The 22,917-nt window shown below is 47.0% G+C and overlaps 1 protein-coding gene and 1 pseudogene across 4 annotated transcripts in view; one reads left to right on the forward strand and one right to left on the reverse strand.

The window, feature by feature from the left end:
• The window catches only part of LOC144165165 (uncharacterized), a 380,643-nt gene that overhangs the window by 47,482 nt on the left and 310,244 nt on the right, over positions 1-22,917 (forward strand). The window lies entirely within an intron of this gene.
• LOC144165313 (uncharacterized) lies at positions 5,173-9,250 on the reverse strand (annotated as a pseudogene).

A 22,917-nucleotide genomic window follows, 5' to 3' on the forward strand; every position in this document is an offset into this window, starting at 1 on the left:
ATCGCGGAACCGCCGTATGCATGGACCTGATTGTAGTTACACTGCCCTGAAATTTTAGCAGTGCCTCCGTAACCACCGGTTCCTGAGATGTTCACGCTACGGGTATACACTGCGATATAAATCAGTTTTGTACGCTTACATATTCAGCGGAACACTCATACCTGACAGCACGCCATTTACTTTTGTCAATAATATACCTCAGATATTGATCACCACCATTTACAAGCCAGTCTGTGTTAATTGCGGGAATATTCAACAAAAGTACGATGGACAATGCATAGTTATACTCGGGGATCAGCACACGACAGAGTCGTCTTGTCGTGAGGTGCGCGCCCGCAGACCTTCATTTGCTACATATATCCTCTGCGAGCAGCGCGGAGACGGGCTTACAATATAATCCGCGTCCGCGACTAAATGCTTCTTCCAAATATCGTCATATGGCACAGGGAGCCTGCAGAATAAACCAGAAACTGAAATCAGAGGGCCTTATCACATACCACACTCTTCCAACGACACATTTCATCGCTTGTTGAACAGCCTACCCTGTATACTTCCAAAAATGCGTCCGCCGTACGATCAGCTGTTCGTTGAAGTAGAAAAACAAAAGGAAAGTGAACGCGAGATTTATGTGTCTGATTACTAAAACGTTCATTGCTTGATTCCGCTCCGCATTTGTACACGGCGTCCCCCTCCCCGCCCCCCCCCCCCCCCCACCGATTTCTCGCGAAATAGCAGTGCATTTCGCGTATAGTTGGTCTAGTGAAACCTACCTAAGTTTAGACGAACGTCTTTAGCATGCCAGAAGCTGCACTGTTTTTTTTTTCATTTCCGTTAGAGCTATTATGTTTCTAAATACCGCATTGGCACAGCATTTATTTTTCTGTGGTTTCATTTCCTTGGTTCTTGCTATATGGTGTGTGTGGGCACATCTTTAACGACGCACAGGCTTGGAATATACTTTACATTTTCGCATGGTTTATATTCTTATAAAAGGCATAAGTTATTGTCCGGGATTGGGTAATCACATCCCCGAAACATATTTTTCTGCGGCGTATATATGCGAAGCGAAGCCGCATTCGCTAGCTGTCCGCGCTGCAAAATGAAGCCAACCTCTCATTGTGCCAGTATCAGGTCTAAACGAGGCGTCAGTAGAATTCATTTGTGCCTGATGTTTTGGAGGTGACATGGGCGATATGTTGCTGCCGTCGCCGACGCCCGGAAGAGCGGCGACGAAGCGCGCAGAACCGCGTCCCCGGGTAGCTCTTGCAGGCGATCGCGTACTCTACGAAGACGCAGCTGCTATTTAAGTGACCTAAACGTACTCTTTTCCTGTAGTCGTCACCATAACAAGTTTTTTTAGGGCGCGGAAAGGCGAAAAGAAGCGAAATAAAACCAAAACACTGCACGAGCCCCTATCAGTCACGCAGCGCAAATCCCGTCAACGCCGCGGAGAAGCGGCGGCAGGCGGCGCAGCGATCGCGAAGCTCGAGGCGTATAGTGCCTGGAATATACTCAAGGCACTATACTTCGGCTCTTTTGCTAAAGTGTACTAGAAGTTTTAGAGTGGCCCGACCGGCCGCCCGTAGCGGTGCTCGTTTCGCGCAGACAATAGCGGCGGGGCTGTAGTCAACGGCCACTGAAAGCGGCAGCTGGCCGCGCGCACTGCCGCGCGCCCGCCCGCATTGTCGGCGGCCACAAAACGCTGCTGCTGTACGCGCGGAACGCTTGATGCTTGTTCTGAGGGGTTAAAGGGACACTGAAGTGATTTGTAAACAATGCGGGATTACGAGCGCAAACTGTAGTCCGGAGTCCCTGGGCCCTGTTTCGACCACTCTGTGCGCGTTTACGCGAATTTATTTAGTAGAAAAATCAATTCGAAAATTCTGTCCTCCTCTCTTTACGCTCGCCCATTTTCTGTGGCGTTTTCGTGTGACGTCAGCAGGAGAGGAGCTGACAGTTGGCTGCGCTACTGCACGGCTCGCCGACCTTTCCGCGACCGAGTCAGTCGGCCCACCGATTAGTCCGCCGGCCGCCGACGGGTCGTCGCAATTCGCTCAATCAGTTGAAACTAAGCCACAACACGTTTGGGAATGGAAGAATGCGCCTTTATTTACTTCGTTAGTTTGTACTCTGTATCTAGCTCCAAGTCAAGGTCGCTTCACACAAGCGCACATGCGACGCTTCGCTGACTGGTACGCCAGTAGGAAAATATAAGGCCTCTTGAAGGGGGAGAACAGTGAACAGTGAACTTTATTGACATCATGTACATGTACATAGTACACAATGCCGGAGGCCGGCGGAAAAAGCCATCTCAAGGATAGCTTGACGGAGCTGCGGGCCCCCGTTTTGGCGCCAGCGTACAACGGTGTTCTCAGTACATAAAAAAAAAGAAAAAAAAAAGCCGCTTAGAAACATGGCATCCATTGCGCCATTGAAAAAAAAAAAGAAAAAAAAAACAGACAACAATAACAACAACAACAACAACAAGAGAAGGAAAAAAGAGAAAAAAAATGTACTGAACAGATAAATCACTTAATACAGGACCCGAAGGAAAATGTGAGCCCACTACAAATAACCACGTCTTGCGTACAAATCATACACAAAAGAAAATGAACACCAACGGATGTATTAAATAGCTCAATACATATAGATTACCTTCAAAATACATGCATACAGATTAACATAACTGTAATTTATATGGAGTACACTATAGATATATAATTGCACAAATCATTCAATACACGACCGAAAGGAAATATGAGTTGGTTATAAATCGCCATGCCTAGCGTACACCGACATATTCTCTATAGCTGACACTCATAGGCATGCGCGAGATATTATATAGTGTCAATGTAATTATTTGCAAGAAAGGAACGTATTGCATTGAAAGTGTTGCTTTCCAGCTGAAAGTTAAATTCGTATAAAGCATTTAGTAGCCTCGGAAGTCTGTTTCCTAACATATGTCGCCCATATGTTGTTCTACAAGTTTTAACAGTCCAAATTTCGCAGTTTCGCGTTTTTGTAAGGCTGACAATTTCTTTTAAGGTTGGCAAGTTCAATCAAGAATACATGTTTCCCCTTTATTTCTTGTTTATAGGCTTTCGTTAATCTAAAGTTGTACATCTTCTCAAAAGGCATTACATTATACTTTTCAAACAACGGGTAGGTGTGAAAATGTGAAGGCACGTCCTCTACAGCACGTAGAAATCTTTTTTGTAGACAATACAATTTTTGTATGTTTTCTTGACTAGTGGATGCCCAAACTAGATGGCAATAGTTAATTCTTGAGGAGAATAAAGAGTTGTAAATTAATATCATTACATGTCTCGGAAGGATCAGGCGATTCCGGTAAACTAGTCCCACTATTTGAGATAACTTGATATTGTGTCGATGTGCTCGTTCCAAGAAAGGTTTTCCTGGAAGACCACTCCTAGTGTTTTAATGTTGGGTACAATATCAACCGGGGTCGAATTCAGCAGTATTTGTTGCGTTAATATTACCTTCTTATTTTTACTTCTGAATATTACAGATTTGGTTTTGCTCGTGTTTATTTTAAGATGGTTTTTCCCAGTCCAGCTATTTAGGTTTTCCAATACAAAATTTGCTTCGCCAACTAATTTGTCCGCCGAATTTCCTTGTAAAAATATGCTGGTGTCATCAGCATAAATAATAAATTCAGCGCTAGGGCTAATGCTGACCACGTCATTAATATAGATATTAAAAAGAAATGGTCCCAAGATGCTCCCCTGTGGTACACCAGAAGATAAAGGCAATAGATCGGAAAAACAGTCGTCGATATGAACCCTTTGTTTCCGATGTTCCAGATAAGACGTAATTAAGTGCGCGGCATTGCCTCGAAAACCGTAACGGTCAAGCTTTTTAATTAGAATTTGGTGATTTATGTGATCGAAAGCCTTAGAGTAATCAGTAAACAGCCCAAGAACCAATTCTCCTTCTTCAAGCGCTGCCAAAAGTGACTCTTTTTGTTTTAGCAATGCGAACTCCGTACTAAGTCCTTTGCGGAAGCCAAACTGTGAGCTGTTTAAGAGACTGTGCTTCTCTTCAAAATCTGTAAGACGATGTAAAATAACTTTTTCTAGCACCTTTGACATGACCGGCAGTATAGACACGGGACGGTAATTTGCCATGTCGTTTTTGTTTCCTTTTTTGTGTAAGGCTGTTACAAGGGCTACTTGCATTTTACGGGGGAAAACAGCCTGCACAAACATAGGTTAAAAATGTGGGTAAGTATAGGTGCGAGCAAATCGGAGGTGTACTTTATGGGTTTAATTTGGAAGCCATCGATATCTTTAGCCGTACTGGTTTTTAAGTTATGAATTATATTTGCTACTTCAGCCTCAATAACTGGTTTCAGGAAAATAGAGCTGCTGTTATGCGCAATATTTTCAACGTCATTCTGCACTGTAGCAGGGTGTGAAACCCCTACAAAGTATTGATTAAACGCGTCTGCCAGAGACTCCCTGTCAGCTGTACGTCGTTCACAATCACTTTGCTCACTTTATCAGGTGGGATGTTACGTTTTAAGATGGAGTTTAATCTTTTCCAGATAAGATGGGCGCGCCCGTCAGCAGATTCAAATTGGTTAGAGTAATAGTCACACCTCGCTTTTTTTTAAGTCCTTGTCGAGGCAGTTACGAATTTTTTTGAAATCTCGAAATAAGTCTGGGTCTTTGTATTTAATGAATTGCCTGTAGAGCTTGTTTTTTTCTTGTATTCTTTTCATAAGCTCGAGGCTAACCCGTGGTTTCCGTATGTTTTTACGTCTTTTAATATGCACATAAGGAAAGCAAGATTCATAGATAGATCTCAAAATGGCGAGAAATGTTTCATAGGAACTGTTTGCGTCATTACAAGACAACACATCATACCAATCCACTAACTCCATTCTCTCCCGAAACGTCATCAAGGCATGTTCCGAAATTTTTTGCACTTTTTGTATTGGCTGCCGTATCTTCCGCACGTTTTGTTTACAGCAAATGAATATCGGCAAGTGGTCGCCGAGGTCACACGTCAATACACCGGCTTTGATCTTATCGATGTCTAAATTGGTAAAAAACATATCAATAAGGGATGATGACTCAGTGGTCACTCTTGTGGGTACATCTATTACGTTTATAAGACCGTAAACCTTCAACAGGACATTGAGCTTGCATGCCGTGGCATCATTTTTCAGTGTATCATATTTAAGTCACCACCACAGATAAAAGAGAGGCGATTTCGAGTAGAAAATTCAAAACATTGTTCTAGGTTATCGAGAAAATTTGACACCGAGCCACTTGGAGGACGGTAGCAGACTGTTATAACAGTGTTTTCTACTTTTATTGCCATTATTTCACAATCGTTTGTACAAGCAGACAGCTCTTGTAGTAGTTCGCAGGTAAATTCTTTTTTTACTAAAATGCATGTGCCACCACCTCGGCTTTTGGAGCGGTTTAAGTAGAAAGTGTTATACGATGGAATGCGAAAAACGGTAGTCTCCTCAGTGGACCAGGTTTCGGTTAGCAATATTGCATCGAATGATTGCTTGATTTGTTCAAGATATAATGACAGATCTGATTCCTTATTTCTTACTGATCGTATGTTCAAGTGGAAACATTTGAAGGATTTTATGAATTCCTTTCCTATGTGTTTTTCAAAGGCACGTGGTAGTACATATGACTCGGTATTTTTATGGTTCATGTTTATGGCTTGGTTGTTGCAGTGTTTAGCTTAGTTTATCTAGGTCGCTTATGCATGTGACAACAACAGCCTTGTCCTTATCGTCTTTACGAACAAGAACTCGCCCGTTGTTGTGCCATGCGTGCATCCTTTGCATCCTTTGCCCAGCTTTGCATCCTTTGCCCAGCTTTTTTTTTCTTGAAGCAAAGCACGAGTTCGTTTAGTTAGGTTCTCGAGTATGTAGACTTGATCATCACGGCCGCGCGAAGTTTATTCCTGTTTTTCCACCACTTATCTGCCTGCCTTGCAAAACGGCAAATTATGCCCGGTATTTTTCCTTTCTTGGATGGAAGACGATGAATTGCTACCACGGCATCGTCTGGAAGGGGCGGAAGCTCAACGTCAGGCGCCAGCGCATTCACTTTGTTCAGTAAGTCCTCGTTTTCCGTAGGCATGATGCCATGGAATTCTAGATTGAGACGCCGGCTTCTCCATTCCAGATTGTCGATTTCAGCTTCCATTTCACTTGCATGACTGTTCTGGGTCTCAAGCTTTTCTGTCTGGCGCCTGAGTTCTTTGATATGATGCTCATTCTGCTCGACCCGGCGTAGCAAGTCATCATACTGCTCGCTCCAGAACTGCAATGAGTCCTCAATACCTTCCACTACATCTCTCAAAGGCAGAAGTTGGTCAAGTTTGTCGTTAATTGTAACTAACAAAAGTCGTGCATCTTGTGTTTCAAGTTCTTCGTTTGGTTTCTTAACTGGGTCGCGTAGTTTGTTTCTCCTGCAAGTGGGACACCACCAAGCTAGACGGTATGCCTCTCCCTTCGATTTGATTGTTTTTTCCGATACTCCCGAACATATTCCCGTATGGTATTTGCAAGAACAATCACTGCACTGAATTGTACACTCGGGAGCAGACAAGCACTTGTGGCATGCGGCGCATTGCCCATCAGATGACATAATAACACGTTGACAGCAGCAGAGGCAGCGGAAACATCAACAGTTATGAAGAAAATTTGCTCAGCAACAAAACTAACCTGTGTTTTACCACAGAAAACGAGCGTGAGTCCGTGCACGATGGGTGCTGCCGCTGCTGCCAAAAAGTGAGGGGCCGCTCCTGGTGGAACCACTTATAAGCTGGATCGGCGACAGTAGCGCCTATCAGCTGACAGTGGCCGTGGTGCGGTCGTGGCAGCTCATCCGGGGCGCAAAGTAGTCGAATACACGGACATGCGCTGTGGGAATCCGGGCCAGGAACCAATTTCAGGGCTGTCTCTGGGTTATCTGTGTAAAACACAGAAGACGAGCGTGAGTCCGTGCACGATGGGTGCTGCCGCGGCTGCCAAAAAGGGAGGGGCCGCTCCGGGTGGAACCACTTATAAGCTGGATCGGCGACAGTAGCGCCTATCAGCTGACAGTGGCCGTGGTGCGGTCGTGGCAGCTCATCCGGGGCGCAAAGTAGTCGAATACACGGACATGCGCTGTGGGAATCCGGGCCAGGAACCAATTTCAGGGCTGTCTCTGGGTTATCTGTGTAAAACACAGAAGACGAGCGTGAGTCCGTGCACGATGGGTGCGGCCGCTGCTGCCAAAAAAGTGAGCGAAGTCAATATAGGTACTAAGAAAATAAAATCAACTGATATTTTTACCGTACAGCGTAAAACTAGGGTGCGGGAAGCACTTTTTTGCGCTGGGCGAACAAGCAGAGCGGTCAACAGCACGACTACGCATCTGCGAACGCTTTGCCGTCTACGAAATGCAATTGCTAGACGTGAGCTATTGTGGAAACTCGGGGGACGCTTACTGCACGAGCGCAATACAACAAATAGTCACCTAAGCTGCTTGAAATACTAAAACTAAATAAAAGTGTAAACTCATTATACATTATAGACCTTATCTTTTCCATCGCTGCCAGCGCCCCCTTGTGGCCTAGTCGTCTGGGGTGCTAGGTATGTCATCGCAAGTGTTTTGCCAGTCACAAGTTCGAATCGCCGCGGGTACGTGCTTTTTTTTTTATGAGTTAACTTTTTTGTTTTTTGCCGATGTTTTCTATACTGAGTTCACCTTTTTTTGAGCCGCAACGTTCATTACTCCACGAACTAGTCCACAGAACTCGCGCAGGCTGGCACTGCCGCGCTAGCGAGTTCTCGTTGGCGTGCTGTTGCCATAAGCACAGACTGCTTGCGGGCAGTGGGCACAGGCCATAATCAACAGACCCTTCGCCTGGTGCGAACACGCTTTTTACGATAAAGGCATGAGCGAGGCAAGCTCCAAATATGGGGGAAAAGCGCATGCATTTGAGCGTCTGCGGGGACGCGGAGGGCGTTCATGCACTCGTAGGCCTCAGATAGTGAATGCTACGATTCCAAGCCATCCTGGGAGGCTTATCTTATGCATTTTACAGCCGACAACATGGCAGAAGCGCGGTACTACGATAACTGGGATATTGAGAATGCCCATCCAACGAAGCCATCGAATGTCAAACAGACCGAAACTGAAACCGAAACTTGTTTGATTGCTAACCTTGGGCATCGTCCAATCACGGCGCCCCGTCCTCCCAACGTCCCAGCTTAGTTTGTGCGGCCGCCGCAAACCGCGCATGGTAGTTTTTCTTCTTTCGCGCTTTGTAAAATAATTACCCATTTGTCAACCGGATAAACGATGAAAAGTGTGCTAATTTGAGCCAGACTACACAGTGCAAGCAAAAACGGGAGCTTGACAAATTCACTTCAGTGTCCCTTTAAACATACTATAGGTACAGTGGGTCTCAAAATGAAAGATACACGCCGCGGCGCAGTTAGCGTTAGTTTTGCCCTTTCCGCTCGACAACAACGAAAACATTGCAGTATGATCCTGTCCTTATTGTGCTGCTAGATTGACCTGATTCGTTGACTCAAATGAGATGAACAAATATGAAGCCTGGAATGGCGACTTTTCAGAAGAACTGTTTATTGTGCTGCAATTACGCTTGGGCGGCAGTTATGCGCCTTAATGCCATGATTTATTTTTTATTGCGTGAGTTGTTATTATAGCTAGCTGTGAACAGTGGCCCACTTGTGATAATTAAGGTTCAGCGTGGTGTTAATGCTGTCGCCTGGCCGAACAGAAAATGACACACGCAAGCGCGAATTTTTTAACTGAAAAAGGGCTAGCCCAGCGGTTAGCCCGGTTATCCCCAAGACCTTGTTTTATTGTAACTAAAGGGCTTTAATGTGAACTATTCCCCCAACATTCTATTTCGCGTACCACCTTTGACCTGGTTCCGTCAAGAAAGAAGTTGAATCAACTAACCCCAAATTTTATTCTCAAGTATATATATGCTGAAAGAACAACTACACGCGCATAAAACCAAAGCAAAACATAGATTAGCAAATAAATTTTAGATTAGATTTAAATACATAAATTAGCGAGAACTGTTGGCAGTTATGGAGTCATTGTGACTAGTTTCAACTAACCCGCGAGCATTTAACTTTTCTTGCCTCCCTACGTGTAACAACGCCTATCACGACCAAAAAATAAACGCAAGAGTCGAAGCTTGCATACCTTTCACCTCTGGGTAATATCATAGTTAAAGCCAGCGAGTGTACACTGAAAATTTCCGCCACATTATAAATATATATTTGATGCTACTAAGTGCACGTATAAAAAAGGTACCCGAGTAAACCACCCTTTTATTTTCTTATCGCAGTTCCTCGCACGCGCCAAACGCGGCGTGGAAGAAGCAGCGCTATCCGTAACTGATGAGAGCTGTGTCTCAATTTATTACTGAAGGAAATGAGAAAAAAAAGGCCACAGTACCAGCATCAGTGGTAGGTTACCCCTGAAGAAGGCTTTTGATAGTTTCGTTAGAAGCAAGAACGTAGAAAAACAGTAAACTTTCTGCCATCTATTAAATGCGCCTTCCCCCCCCCCCCTCCCACCACCGGCGCTTTTGTTTCATTCACAGGGTCAAGCAGGGGAAAGGGTAAACTTTTCCGCTGCCGGTCCGTCATAGTTTAATTAGAGCCACAAAATAAGCTACGCATCAAGTGGCTCTAGTTTAACTCGAGTTCGGATATTTCGAAATCTCTGCTAAGTCGAAACGTTTTTTTACCGTTGATTTAGCTCCCATAGACGTTTCGCAATTCCGCCCTTTTTCTCGAAAATCTTTTTCGTGGGATCACGGATATCTCGAAATCTTGGCAGAGAAGCCGCAAGGCAAGTTCACTACAGGCAGCTGATAATGTCCTTGTTCGAATGCTTAGCTCCCACTACTCGCTGTACGCGGGCGTGAACGGCAAATTTACGCCGAGTGCGCTCAGTGCATGGCTGATGTCCCCGTTACCGGAAGGCTGTGTGTCGCTTGCATCGTTGAGACAGCTGTGGACGACGCAGCTGTTCATGCGGACGAGCAGGAGCCTCCATAAGTTCGTACAAGGGCAGAAACAACAAACACGCAGAGCCTGCTTTGCAGCAAGATAGAAAGTAGCGGTGGCGATCAACAATTGATGTCGCGCACTGAGCACCTTGAGAACGTTTTTTTGGTACGCGGATGCGAACGCAAAAAAGGTGAGCATCGCGCAGTTCTTTCTTCTGCAATATGTAAACTTTTCCTTTCCCGCGAAATATTTTTCCTTTATTACTAAACCCATTGGCAGTGGAGCTTTCGTTAGCAGCACTAGCTTTTACTTCAGTGACCTGGCCGCAAGTTTCTGAGATTTCAGTTATCTCGTAACTCCGCTTATATCCAAATTCTCAGATAATTTTACAACTTTGAGTTAAATAGCAATTACTGTATATTAAGAGCGTTTTCCGAATACGCATCAGGAAATGCTAAAGTATCGTTGGGGGAAAGCGTGGATATTTTTATGTTGGGTCGTGCCAGTATAAATTTTCACAAGTGAAGTTAGAACGTGCTGCGTCTACTTTTTAAATCAGCAGCCCAAAGCCCCGGGTTCAATTTCTGGCCCTGGCGGATTTTTAATGTAGGAGAAAAGCTAAAAATGCCCGCGTGTTCGATATTTCGGCTCAGGTTAGAGATACCCAGGTGGTCGAAATTAAACCTGAACTCTCCACAACCGTGCGCCTCGTTGCCTGTGTAGCGTTGGCGCATACTCAATCAATTACCTGCCCAAGCCCCAAAAACCGCAGCGAGCAGCGCAATTCTTGCGGCGCGCAGACCGGGAGTTGGGGCCCAGGAGCGACGGCTGTTCAGTGGTCGAGGAAAGCAGCGCCGCCGTATGCGCCTCGAGCGCGGCCTGTAGGGGCGCCACTGAAATCCCCCTAGCGGCCCGTTTCGAAAGCAGCCGCGGGAGTCCGCGCCCCGCTCCCCAGTGCCTCCGCTGCTTTTGCGGCACGTTCACGACTGAGATTTACCGTTTGCGGGCGTTTGAAATCCATTTTTATGTGGAGCAGTCACTCTGTTCGCAAATGGGGTGTGCTTACGAGAGTGTAAATGTTTCTGACGCGATGTTATTGTGGTATATTCGGTCCGTATAAGCGCCAGGTGTGTGTCACACGCCAGCGTCGCGGAACCGGCGTATGATGGAGCCGATTGTAGTTACACTTACCTGAATTTACTAGCCGTGTCTCCGTAACCACTGGTTCCTCAGATTCTAGTGCAATACAGATGCCGTGTTGTGGCTTAGCAGCGAGTATGCCGGGCCAACTTTCATCTTGTCATAATGCGAGGAATTTAGGCAGGACGTTTTTAACTTGGGTGCAAGTGGAAATTCCTTACCTTCCTCAAGTTCAAGCAGCTCTTCAACATGCTCAAAAGAAACCACTCTATCGGGGAGTTTGTATTCACAATATCCTCCGGAAACTCTATTTTGTCCCCTTGTGTCAACTGCTCTCTCAGATTCTTCAAGAGATGTGGCGCATCAGCGAAAAAGCAGAGACGCCTGCTGGAGTCAGTAGGGTGCGGTACATGACACTATCGACTCTTCCTGCTAATCTTAATGCCACAAGAACCCCACAACCCTCGATTACAAGGACCCATGCCGGTGACGATGCCTTGGACCTTAATTCCAATTTCTTCGCAAGCACGAACTATGGCATTAATCTTATTTTTAATGGTTTCGGAATGAAACGAATGGCCAGTCGATTCATAGGCCACCGCCTGCTACCACCGGGTCGAAATGCCTCCCAGCATGAAAAGGAGTGCATGAGTTGAATGGCAAGATTTCGGCGAGGAGTTGTTGCACAATGGAACAGTCGGTCGCATAAGAAGTGTCCCCGTCGATTGATCAAAATCCAAGCCCTTTGCTATCTGCATCTCGTCCAGCATCAGCAGTGCATGAAGCTCCTGTTCAGAAAGCTCGCCCACCTGAACAGAAAAAATATACAAACAAATTACCTACAGCATCATGGATGGTTAGAAAACAAGAGTGTAGATACAAACCTTGATCTTAAGAAGGTCCATAACTTCTGTTAGGAGTCCAGGGGAAAACTTGAAATTCTCTATTTTACGCTACAGCGTCCTTTCTGATGGCAGAGGCATTCTTAATTCCCTAGCTGCGCTGTAGCCTTTGGACCTGCAGGAGAGTTTCCGTTTCAAAGCCTTCATGACTGTCTCGTAGCTCCATGTTGAACCCCACAAGGTGTTCTTCTGCAGGCAAGTGGCCTGGTCGGGGTTCAGGTAACCAGCAACGCCTGCATGGGTAATGCAAAAAATCTGGAAACAGCCCTTTATATGAAAGCATATACCTTAATTGTAATGAATTTGAAGAAATTGCACTGAGTACCGGCTCGAAGATTTTCATTTTCCACCGTGAGGGCGCTGACTTTTCGCTGTGCCGAAGCAAGCTTTCTTTTCAGATGGGAGATTTCTGTTTGCAAGAAATCGTCACTGTTTGGCCCTGAAAATAAGCAATGCGATGCGGTACTGTTGCCCGTCTAACTCTAATCAGAATGCTTTTATAATGAAAACATGCATACCCTTCAACCACGTGTCATCTACTATTCCAGGAATGTTACCACTTAGGCTGTGTAAAGGAACGGTGGCTGATTGCGGCAACAGAAGCAAGCCAGTTGCACTGGCAGGACCTCTGAGATCTGGAGCTGGGCTGGATGCAGCCGGCAATGATTGCCGGGCGTTAGCGGTGACCTGTCGACAGCTGCGGTCGCACAGCCCGAGCCTGGAAAAAAATGTGAATCCGAAAAGCCCAATGAATTACCTGCCGATGTTACGGAAACACACAAGTCGCACACTATGTTGCAGCTTTACAAATTTGTGCCTACCACGTTGCAGACTGATTGTAGGGGACAACCTTGTCGGCGTTTCGAGCAGTGACTGGTCAGCATGTGGGCTCACAACGGTGAACACTGAAAAAAGTTTGCATGCATGAAAAGTTTGCGTGCATGAAAAGGAACAAAGGCACTTGCAGTGGCATGACACCATGCGCTGTGTGCACGTACCAGCTGCGTCAGTTGCACTGGTAGGACCTCTGTGATCTGGCCCTGGACTGGACGTGGCCGGCAATGCCTGCCGGGGCGTCAGCATCGACCTTCCAACTGCTGCTCTCGCACAGCCAGAGTCTGGGAAAAATGTGAATGCAAAAAGCCCAATGAATGACCTGCCGATGTTGCGGAAACACACAAGTCGTACACTACTATGTTGCAGTTTTACAAATTTGTACGTACCACGTTGCTGAATGGGTATAGGGGACAACCTTGTCGGCGTTCCGAGCAGTGACCGGCCAGCAGGTGGGCTCACAACGATGAACACTGAAAAGTTTGCATGCATGAAAAGTCAATAGCACATTACAGGAACAAAGGTACTTGCAGTGGCATGACACCATGCGCTGTGTGCACGTACCAGCTGCTTGAGTTGCACTGGCAGGACTTCTGCGATCTGGCCCTGGGCTGGACGTGGCCGGCAATGCCTGCCGGAGCGTCAGCAGCAACCTGCCAACAGCTGCACTCGCACAGCCCGAGTCTGGGAAAAATGTGAATGCAAAATGCCCGATGAATGACTTGCCGACGTTACGGAAGCACACATGTCGAACACGTATCACACCTTAAGCATGGTAAATGAAGAATTTCACAGAAATTGAGGTCAGTGGTAAAAGTGGCTGGTGCTTATGGCAGTGCATGAGACCAGTATAAAGTAGCCTTAAAGGTAGTATATTGAGGCAAATGAAGTTGTAAAATTTAAGGTTAGCGTAAGGAAATCATTTCACGGTATCTGTCACTGTTATTCTAACCAATCCACGAGGCATTTCTTGATGCATTCTAGTTACTTGAACCTCTCCAAGGCACACCTATGTACCTTGTGTAAATGTGGTCAATGGAGCGAGTGGCTGTCGAGGGACCAACTGTTTGGAGTAAGGCGACGGCACAGCCACCTGTGAAAACAAGTGACTTGACGGTCCTCCTGGAAGTGCAGTGCATGGAGTAAATTACTCAGTGTAACAAAATATGATGAACAACCAGACATTTAACCAGTTAGGCTAGTTCGTGTGCATGATTACTACAATTCAGTGCATGATTTCTACAATGATTACTACAATGCATGATTACTACAAAGCCGACATGATTGCTACAATTCATAGGAATGACAATCCGCAAAAAGACTGTTTAGCAGAAATCTTTTCTAACCGTCAGTGGGAATCTTTTTCAACGTATCTTGTTCGTTTTCTTTTCCGGGTTGTGTGAACAAGGATCCATGGTCGTTTACTATACCTACACAGCAGAGAAATAAAATTGGCTGAACTGCATGCCATGGAAGATTATGAAAATGTTCCCTTTTGAGACTGTGGCATTGCGATGTGTCGTTTGTGCCTACCTGGTTTCTGTGGTGCGAGACGAAACAGTGAAGGCACAGCCGTGCATTTCAGCTTTCTCACAAAATAGTTTTTAAGCACTGCAGGCTCAAACTGGTCGTCCGCAAAGTGGTCCTATGCAGGTAAAGACAATTATTAGTTCTCAAAAACAAGTTCAAGCCAGGATGGCTAGCTTGTGTTCTATACATTGAAAAAAATAAACCGGCACTAATAAATGGCGTCCTTTATAGCACAGCTGCCAAGTCACGAGTGCTTACTGAGAGTTATTTTGATCAGGAACAGATTGCAATGTATATAGTTACGCCCAGTGAGTAAACGCATTTAGGGGAGTTATGACTAAATTCAGAACTTGTTTTCTTGTCATTCCTGTTACGAAAATTTATGCCACGCGGATGGAACCTTATGAAGGTGTAGTTGAAATACAACAGCTGCAATTCGCAAAATGATGCGCTTGTAGCGATGCCCCTCTATCGGCATTCACGGCAGCTTTTTTAAAGAGAAATTTACTTCTACTAAGTTGTGCATCACAGCTCAGAGAAGATTTTCGAATGTTTTACTGAACAAACTCGATACCACAACTTCATTTTCGCAGTTTATGTAACCGCCAAAGTACCTGAGAGTAATGAAAGCCGGTATTGTGTGCGCAGTACGAATGTACTCGTCAGCGACACTTACACAGCAATAGTGATGTAATAATGTGCATTCAAGGATGACACTGGCAGCCAACTGAAATCTTATAAGTACTGCGCGCTTTATTTATCCCGCCAAGTTCACAGAGGTTGGTTTTGCTCTTACGCCAGTTGATATGCACACCCCGGTAACGTAAATACCTGACGAGGTCAAGCTTTTCACGCACGCATGTATCTCGCAGAGCTTCGAATGCTTCTTAGGCTGGAAACTTGCGCGTGCAATACGTTGCAACCAGACGTCGTGTCGTGCTTCGGAAAAGGTAACGAGGAAAGAGACTTTCCCCTGTTTGACCGTGTCGAGCAGCCGGGGGCGCAGCACCACGACGGCATTCTTCGCGACGCACCGAAGTCATCAAGCGAAGGACTCTCACGGGTCGGGCTCAGTCACGGAGAAACCGCACCTGTTTTTCTCACCTTGCGTAAAAAACAGCCTACTTGGGCGTACAAAGCGACGTAACAGCGCCAGTAAGCATGAGGGCCGCCATGTGTGCGGGAGTTCTTGCCGGAAGGAAGCAGATATTCCGAATCCCGAGGAACCGGAACGCGCAGTTGCGGAAGCGGAAGTAGGCGGATGCGGAAGCGGAACACGGCGGCGGCACTCTTAACATGATGGCGCTACCTAAAAAAACTCTCCCACCTCCCCGAAGGGGATCGTGCGGAAATGCGAATGCATTGGGTGCACCGATGAGTGCGCTGCGGCAAGCAGTCACGGAGAGAGGCGCGCGCTCCACTGCATTTATATATATTTTTCCGAGCGCAGCGAGCGGAGAGAGGGTACGCGGAGAGGAGAGAGAGACCCGCGCAACACGCCCGCCCCGCGCGCGAGCTCTCTCCGCCGAGCTCCGCGATGCGAGCGCCCTCACACGCCCGAGCGCGCTCCTCCTCTCCACTCATTCTCCGCTACTCCGCCAGAGCTCCGCGATGCGAGCGCCCTCACACGCCCGCGCCCGCTCCTCCTCTCCCCTTGCCCTCCGCTACTCCCGCCCGAGCTACCACCTGCTCCGGTTGCTAGGCGCGCCACAGCTGTTGCTAGGGGCGCGGAGAGATAACACCTGCGTGCGGACACCGATGGACGCACGACAACCCCCGACTAAGAAATGCATTCGCATTTAAAAAGCGGCCCTGCCCGTGATGGAGGGGCTTTAGCCAAGCCGACCGGGAGTTGAGTGCTCGGGAAGTAGCGGCTCAACGGCAACGCCGACAACAAGCTACCCCGGAGTAAATACTGTACACACGCGTTGCCACTCATTTTCAGGCGCTAGTAAGGAAGGTCGCGGGTGATTTACTGTAAGAACGATCCCAAGTGCTTTGCCCACTCGTCATAATTCACTTCGTGGAGATGCGTGAATTTTTTTCCCTGTGGTCGACAGCCGCGGCAAACCAGGGAGGCAGTAACGCAGCGAGGACTTCCCGAGCACTGAACTCCCGGACCGCTTGGCGTTTTTTGCCGTTTTGCCGCCGCTTTGCCGCCGTTTTGCCGCAGACGTAGGGACGCCGCATGCCGCACCTTACGTTCGTTTTCATCCATGGCAGAAAGAGAATATGTGGCCTGGAACACCCTTATATACGCATTTGTACCGCCGCTCTCTCTCTCTCTCTCTCTTTCTCTTTCTCTCTCTCTCTCTCTCTCTTCCTCTAACCTTTTGTGAACCTTTTATTTTGTTCTTGACCGTTTGTCCACAGATGTTTCGATTTACACGGTGCTGTGCCGTGAGCACGGACGCCGGACGGTGCCGGACGGACAAGCCTCGGCCCTAAGGTGCTTCGCCCCCAAAAGCAGCTCGATGGGGGAGGAATGGCCGTCTGCGCACCGGCCTTGGCCTGCCTGGGGGCTGTTCGTGCGCTGGTACAGTTGCGGAGGCTGGTTGCTTGCCCTTCGATGCTATGCGGCTGCAGGACACATTCCGAATACATCTGAAGTATCGATTACACACAAAAACCAATCTTTTGACCCGTGTTGTAAAGCGCAACGAAAGTTCGAGCTTCGCGGAAATGATAAACTCTATTAACATATCTGTACCATCTCAAGCGCGACAAACCATGCCGTCGGATTTCCCCTCCCCTAGACTCTGTACCCGTTAGGGTCACCTGGGCCCACTTGTTCGAAGCCCAATAAGACAGTCTTATTCGTAGTGTGATCTTTTGGGCAGTCTTATTCGGGGTCTTATGTTTCCTAGGCTATAAGGGTCTTTCCGGAAACTTATAAGACAGCGAATAAGACTGTGAATAAGACCATTCACAGTCAACCACCGTTTCGACCTTTCGCTGTGCGCTATGGGCGTGTGTTCGTATTGATCTTGTAGCGCGGCTTTTTTTCTCCCTCACGCCAAACAAAGATGGACAGGGATGATCGTCTGCGGCGGCCCGATATTTGTCCCGAGCACACGTCGGGCGGCCGAACGCGCGGTGTAAATGTATGGTTCCTAGAAAGATTTGCCAATATTTCTAGGTACCATAGTGAATGTGTGATCGATCGTCTGCTATGTCGGTTTTCGCCCCAGTGGCTACAAAAAGGCGGCACGGAAATGGCCGAACCAATAAATTTTTGATAAAATCATGCCCATTACTCAGAAGCAACAGATAGGCGTTAAAAATGGAGCTGCAATGTGACAAAAAATTACACACAACAGCAAAACGTTAAGAGCTTGTAATACCTCTGCACGAGAGAGTTAAATAAAATCTCGTTTTCAGAGAGAAGCTTATCTCTATGGCGCAGACTTCGCGTCTTTCCGTCAGTCCCTGCGAAAGTGGCAGTTACGAAGCTTGATTGTTTTAGTTTGTACTTCGCTAATTCTGCTTGAGCAGTCGAGATTCTTTGCGCGTAAAAGCATGGGTGATATCAACATTCGCCTATATTCTATATTCTATATTCTACAGCGCGATTGTTACAGCTCCAGCCCTCGGTGAGAGAGCTACCGGCCAGGCACCGGGTATTGCGATCGCGTCTCAGCTCCCGTCGGCGTGAGCCGCTGGAGTGCTGGTTGCACCCGAGTGTATGGCAATGAACCTGAGGTCAATTCGCAACTGTCCAATTCACGGCCAGATGAAAAGCATGAGTGGTGTTGCGACAACGGGAGACAACGTGGATGCATTTCGCGTCAGCCCAGTGGGTTTCTTCGGCCCACGCTTCGTAGGGGACGATCTTTGTTTGACTTCGTTAACGCGGCCGCTTGAGTTGGCCTATTAAGCATGGCGGATCATTGTAACGTATCTGTGACAAGGCCCGAATACGCCGGCTGAAGGTCAGCATTTCTTGAATTTATCCAATTTGAATGGTTCCAAATAAACGCTTGCCCAACACCGGACACGGCAACATGCTGTTTAGCGGCGTATTCCCCGATTTTCCCCAGGGGGCTCTCTCGTGCTCGTCTAGGTACCGGCTGTCCCTATAGTCGTCAATAAGACCGCTCTGTAGCCTGGCCTGAGTGCTTTCGAGCAAGCGAACTAATTCATAACATATTCGCGGACTTATTGAAATCCGTCAATGTGACTAGACTGTGAATAAGACTGCCAATAAGTACGTTTGTTCGTGCAAGCGGGCCCTGGTATCAACTAAAAGAAAACTCTTTCTCAACTTTGCCCCCTTCAACCCGTGGCCGTTATTCACAAAAGGTCATATTTTTAGTGACGGTTCACCTACACCTCAGAGTAGTTCATCTGGCGTCTGCGTTTCCTCAACCGGCGAAGCGCTTTCACAAAAGGTCATATTTTTAGTGACGGTTCACCTACACCTCAGAGTAGTTCATCTGGCGTCTGCGTTTCCTCAACCGGCGAAGCGCTTTCCTACTGCCTTGAACGTGCAACCTTCGCCACGTCTGGCGAACTTCATATGATGAAGAAAGCCATCCGCCAGATTCTTCTCCATCAGCCACCTTCACAATGGGCTACATTCATGCATTCGAAGACAGCGCTGCAAACCCTACGGCGCTCTAGTTGCTTCAGCCTTCATGAGATTGTATCCCGCGCCGTCATCTACCTGCAACATCTAGCCTACGTCGACGGGAATCGTGTGACGTTACAGTGGATACTTGCACACTGTATCGAGAAAGCAGACGAGGCGGCTGGCGCAGGGTTACAGCTGCGAAGTGTAAGAAACATTTTCTTTTGGAAGCCCGAGGCTGCAGCGCTAGCGAAGCAGCTTACCTCAGAAGAACGAAACCGCGTCCCCGAAACTCACCCCTTCTTGTATCAGAGACTGTGACCTGAGAATGGGCTTTCCAAAGGCAACTCCAAGTCGTCTTGAGACGCTTTACGATCGGTTTCCCCTCAACGTAGCACTTACGAACTTCTAGCGACAGCGCCTCGGTCAACCTGCAAATCCATCCGATTTGTGATAACTATGGTTTTCCAGGAACTCTGAGCACGTCTTGCTGGAGTGTCCGGCATACAGCCAGGAAAGGAACCACTTCGCGAAGAAGATCGAGTGGCTCAACAACGGACCTATATCATTGAAAGCTCTTCTTGGACGTTGGCCATCTCAATCATCCCAGCGGAGAGTGTTAGTGGCACTGTTTGATTATTTACACGACATCGGCGCTGCGGAGAAAATCTAGAACTATATATGCTAATCCTATGACACCACCTGGACCCTTACGTAACCCACAGAAAACTCCATGTTGCCTTATTTTTTACCTCTTTCTTTTTACCACATCACTTTCACCGTGGTTTCTTAGGGCCTTTATTCCCATCGCCTTTTCCCGCAGAGTACCATGTCGGCGAATACATGCCAGCAGACCTCTATGCTTTCATCTAATTAACAGCTCTCTCTCTCTCTCTCTCTCTCTCTCTCTCTCTAATTTCTTTGAGACTGCCTCGACTACTATATCATATGAATATCTTGAAGTAGCAATTTATAAAGAAATATGATCCTGAATTCACACTGGTTATATCTTCTCCTATTGAAGTTTTCACCAGGCCTATTCAAATCCACCTTTACATCCCTACAAAAATGCTTGTTTACGTTCTTCAGACGTTCTACTTATTTTCTACCGGTTTTATTGCAACCCTACGTGCGTTACGTACTATTGACTATTGTTTGCAAAAAGTGAATTTATATCTGTTGATTTCTCTTGTATTGATGGTTGTATATAGAAAGTATAGTTAATTTATATTGACATTTGTCTATTGATGACCTTCTTTAAGACGACCACTAACAGTGTTTTCAAACGCTTGATCGCAAGCTGAATTTAATGCAAACATCTTATTCGTTCAATATGAAGTCGCATTTGAAGTAATTCATATTCTTTTGCTAAATATTCAGGGAGGTTGAAGATATTTCGGGCGAAATATTTGCTTGCGTTTTACCAAATCATGTTCCCCTCCAATCACTATTGTTGTTGGAATCAGTTTTTAAAAAATGTTAGAACACACGTTGGCCAGGTAACCCTGCGTATCCTCCATGGCTTCTTTCAAGTCATGCTATTCAGTTGTCTGTGCAGAGAATGTTCCGAAAAAGGGATTTACCTGCTATCGCCTTGCAGCAACTGTCTTTCTGTCAAATATATATGGTTTCACACATGTGTACACTTATGGGTCTTGCCTACATACCTCCTCTACGTCTGCAGTTGTAATACCGAGCCTGCATTACAAACACAAAATTAGACTGTCCCATTACACTTACTCAACTACGGCAGAACTTTACGCTGTTCTGTTGGCCCTTCGGTTTATGTGCAGTGTGTCAGTTCCTCAAAATTGGTTGATTCGTTATGACTCTCAAGCAGCACTAGAATCTATGAAACACACTAGCAATGTTGAGCCTAGCAATAGCGTGGCCGCCAGAACGCTTCCAAGAGCTCCCTCGCCACTGTATTATCACTCCTGCCGAGAATTCTAATCTGTTCAAAGAAAAGACCGACAGGCCTGCAATTCCCAAAGGACTGACAGGCCTGCAATCATCGCAATGCGCGGGTAAATGCGCGCGCGTATTATTAAGAAAAGAACTATGCTTGCGTGCCCAGCCATTCACACATATGCCCGTCTGGCCGATGTAGGCCTCTCCGCGTGAAAGCGGTATCTCGTAGACTACCCCGACGTCACAGGGCACAAAGCGCTTGGCATGCGTCTTTTAGCACTTTTTCGGTTTGGGATTGCGGAAATTTGCGCACACAGGCGGCCAAGTTTTTGTGGAGCAGAAATGTTTTCTTGTTACTTATGCCCTGTGGCAAAACGACGCAATAACAAAAAGAAATGTTAGTTCTTGTTAGTTCTTAGTTAGAAATAATAGTTCCCAATATAAAACGCTCTTGGAAGCGTTTTATATTAAGCAGAAAGGGGACAAGTGCGTCAGCAATACATCTGTGCTATTGCGTGCCAGTGAGTTTGAGTGTTTGCAAACGTCAATTTGATCAAGCCCTCTTTAGTGTACCAAAGTGCGCATGCTGACGTTGAGACGATGCTTCAATAAATCTTAGTTGCAAGTGAGCGCTTGTCCGGTCGTCCTTCTTTACTGTCGTTGTCTAAGTCGGGCTCTATTTTTTCAATCATACTGCACCAACTTGCCCAACAGATTTGTTTAATGAAGTTCCTGTCTTCTACAATGGGCCCTGTTTTGTGTTCAGCATGGTCTCTCCCACCAGCTCATGTGTTAGTTAGACTTATGGCGGTTTCCTCCTGCCGTTCCCGCTACCTGTCGTTCTTCTTTCGCAAGGGACGTGTGCCGCCAGAGATATGTGTCCTTTTTGGTTACGTTAAACCATCGCATGGTCATTAGAAACGTCTCATCAGAATCCTCCGGTACCAAGTGCGTCTGCTCAACGACTGGTTGCGTGTGATCACCTACGCTCAGCATGAGGACGGGAATGCGCAGAGGTATGTGCATTCTCTCCGACGGCAAGCTTCCGAAGCTACGGAATTTTTGTGGAAGCGCATGCTGCTAGGACTACCAAGGAGCCGGGAAAAGTGCCTATTTGCGAGGCAGCACCTGAAGTAACTGAACAGGTTCAGCTTCCCGACCGAATGATGTCTGTTCTAGGAAAAGGACCCAAATTTATTCAAGCGCCTGAGATCCCCGTTCACGATCTACTCACCCTCAATAGGCAGATTGCGGAAAAAGCAGGCGTCAAAAACAGGGAACGGTGTCTCCTAGGCGGTGTTAACAGCCTTCGTAGGACCCCACCTAGGCAGCCAAGCCAATGTTCGCAGTTAAAGACCAAGCCTGTGACCCGCCGCGGTGGCTCAGTGGCTAAGGCGTTGCGCTGCTGAGCACGAGGTCGCGGGTTCGATTCCCGGCCGCGGCGGCCGCTTTTCTGATGGAGGCGAAAAGCAAAAACGCCCGCGTGTACGAGATTTCGGCGCACGTTAAAGATCCCCAGGTGGTCGAAATTAATCCGGAACCCTCCACTACGGCGCGCCTCATCGCCTGCGTTGCGTCGGCGCGTTAAACCCCACAATCAATCAATCGACCAAGCCTGTGGCTCAGTACTTCAGTGACAATGGGCTACGACTACTTCTGAGTGACAAGGAGGGTGGGTTTGTTGCGATGCCTTCTGGTGTATTTAATGAGAAGGCAGTGCAAGCTGTAGAAAATAGCTTCAAACCAGTGAAGGCAAGTGCCCAAAAGGTGAAAGCGAAAACAGTGGGTTATGCCGGGAACTTGAGCAGCTCCGCCTAGCAAAGGCCGTTACTAGTTGCAAGAGCAATTGTTGGAGCGTGTTTTTCACAGCTAATACGCACAAAGATAACATGTCCTTTCCGTGTATTGTTAGTTTCAAGTTTCAAGTTTATTTTTCCAAGATTACAGTGTTGGGGGTCCACCAGGCGAAAAAGCGGTCAGTGACCACT

Source organism: Haemaphysalis longicornis, unplaced genomic scaffold (genome assembly GCF_048455015.1).
Source record: "Haemaphysalis longicornis isolate Haplotype H1 unplaced genomic scaffold, Haemaphysalis longicornis Haplotype H1 scaffold_14, whole genome shotgun sequence".
NCBI lineage: Eukaryota > Metazoa > Arthropoda > Arachnida > Ixodida > Ixodidae > Haemaphysalis > Haemaphysalis longicornis.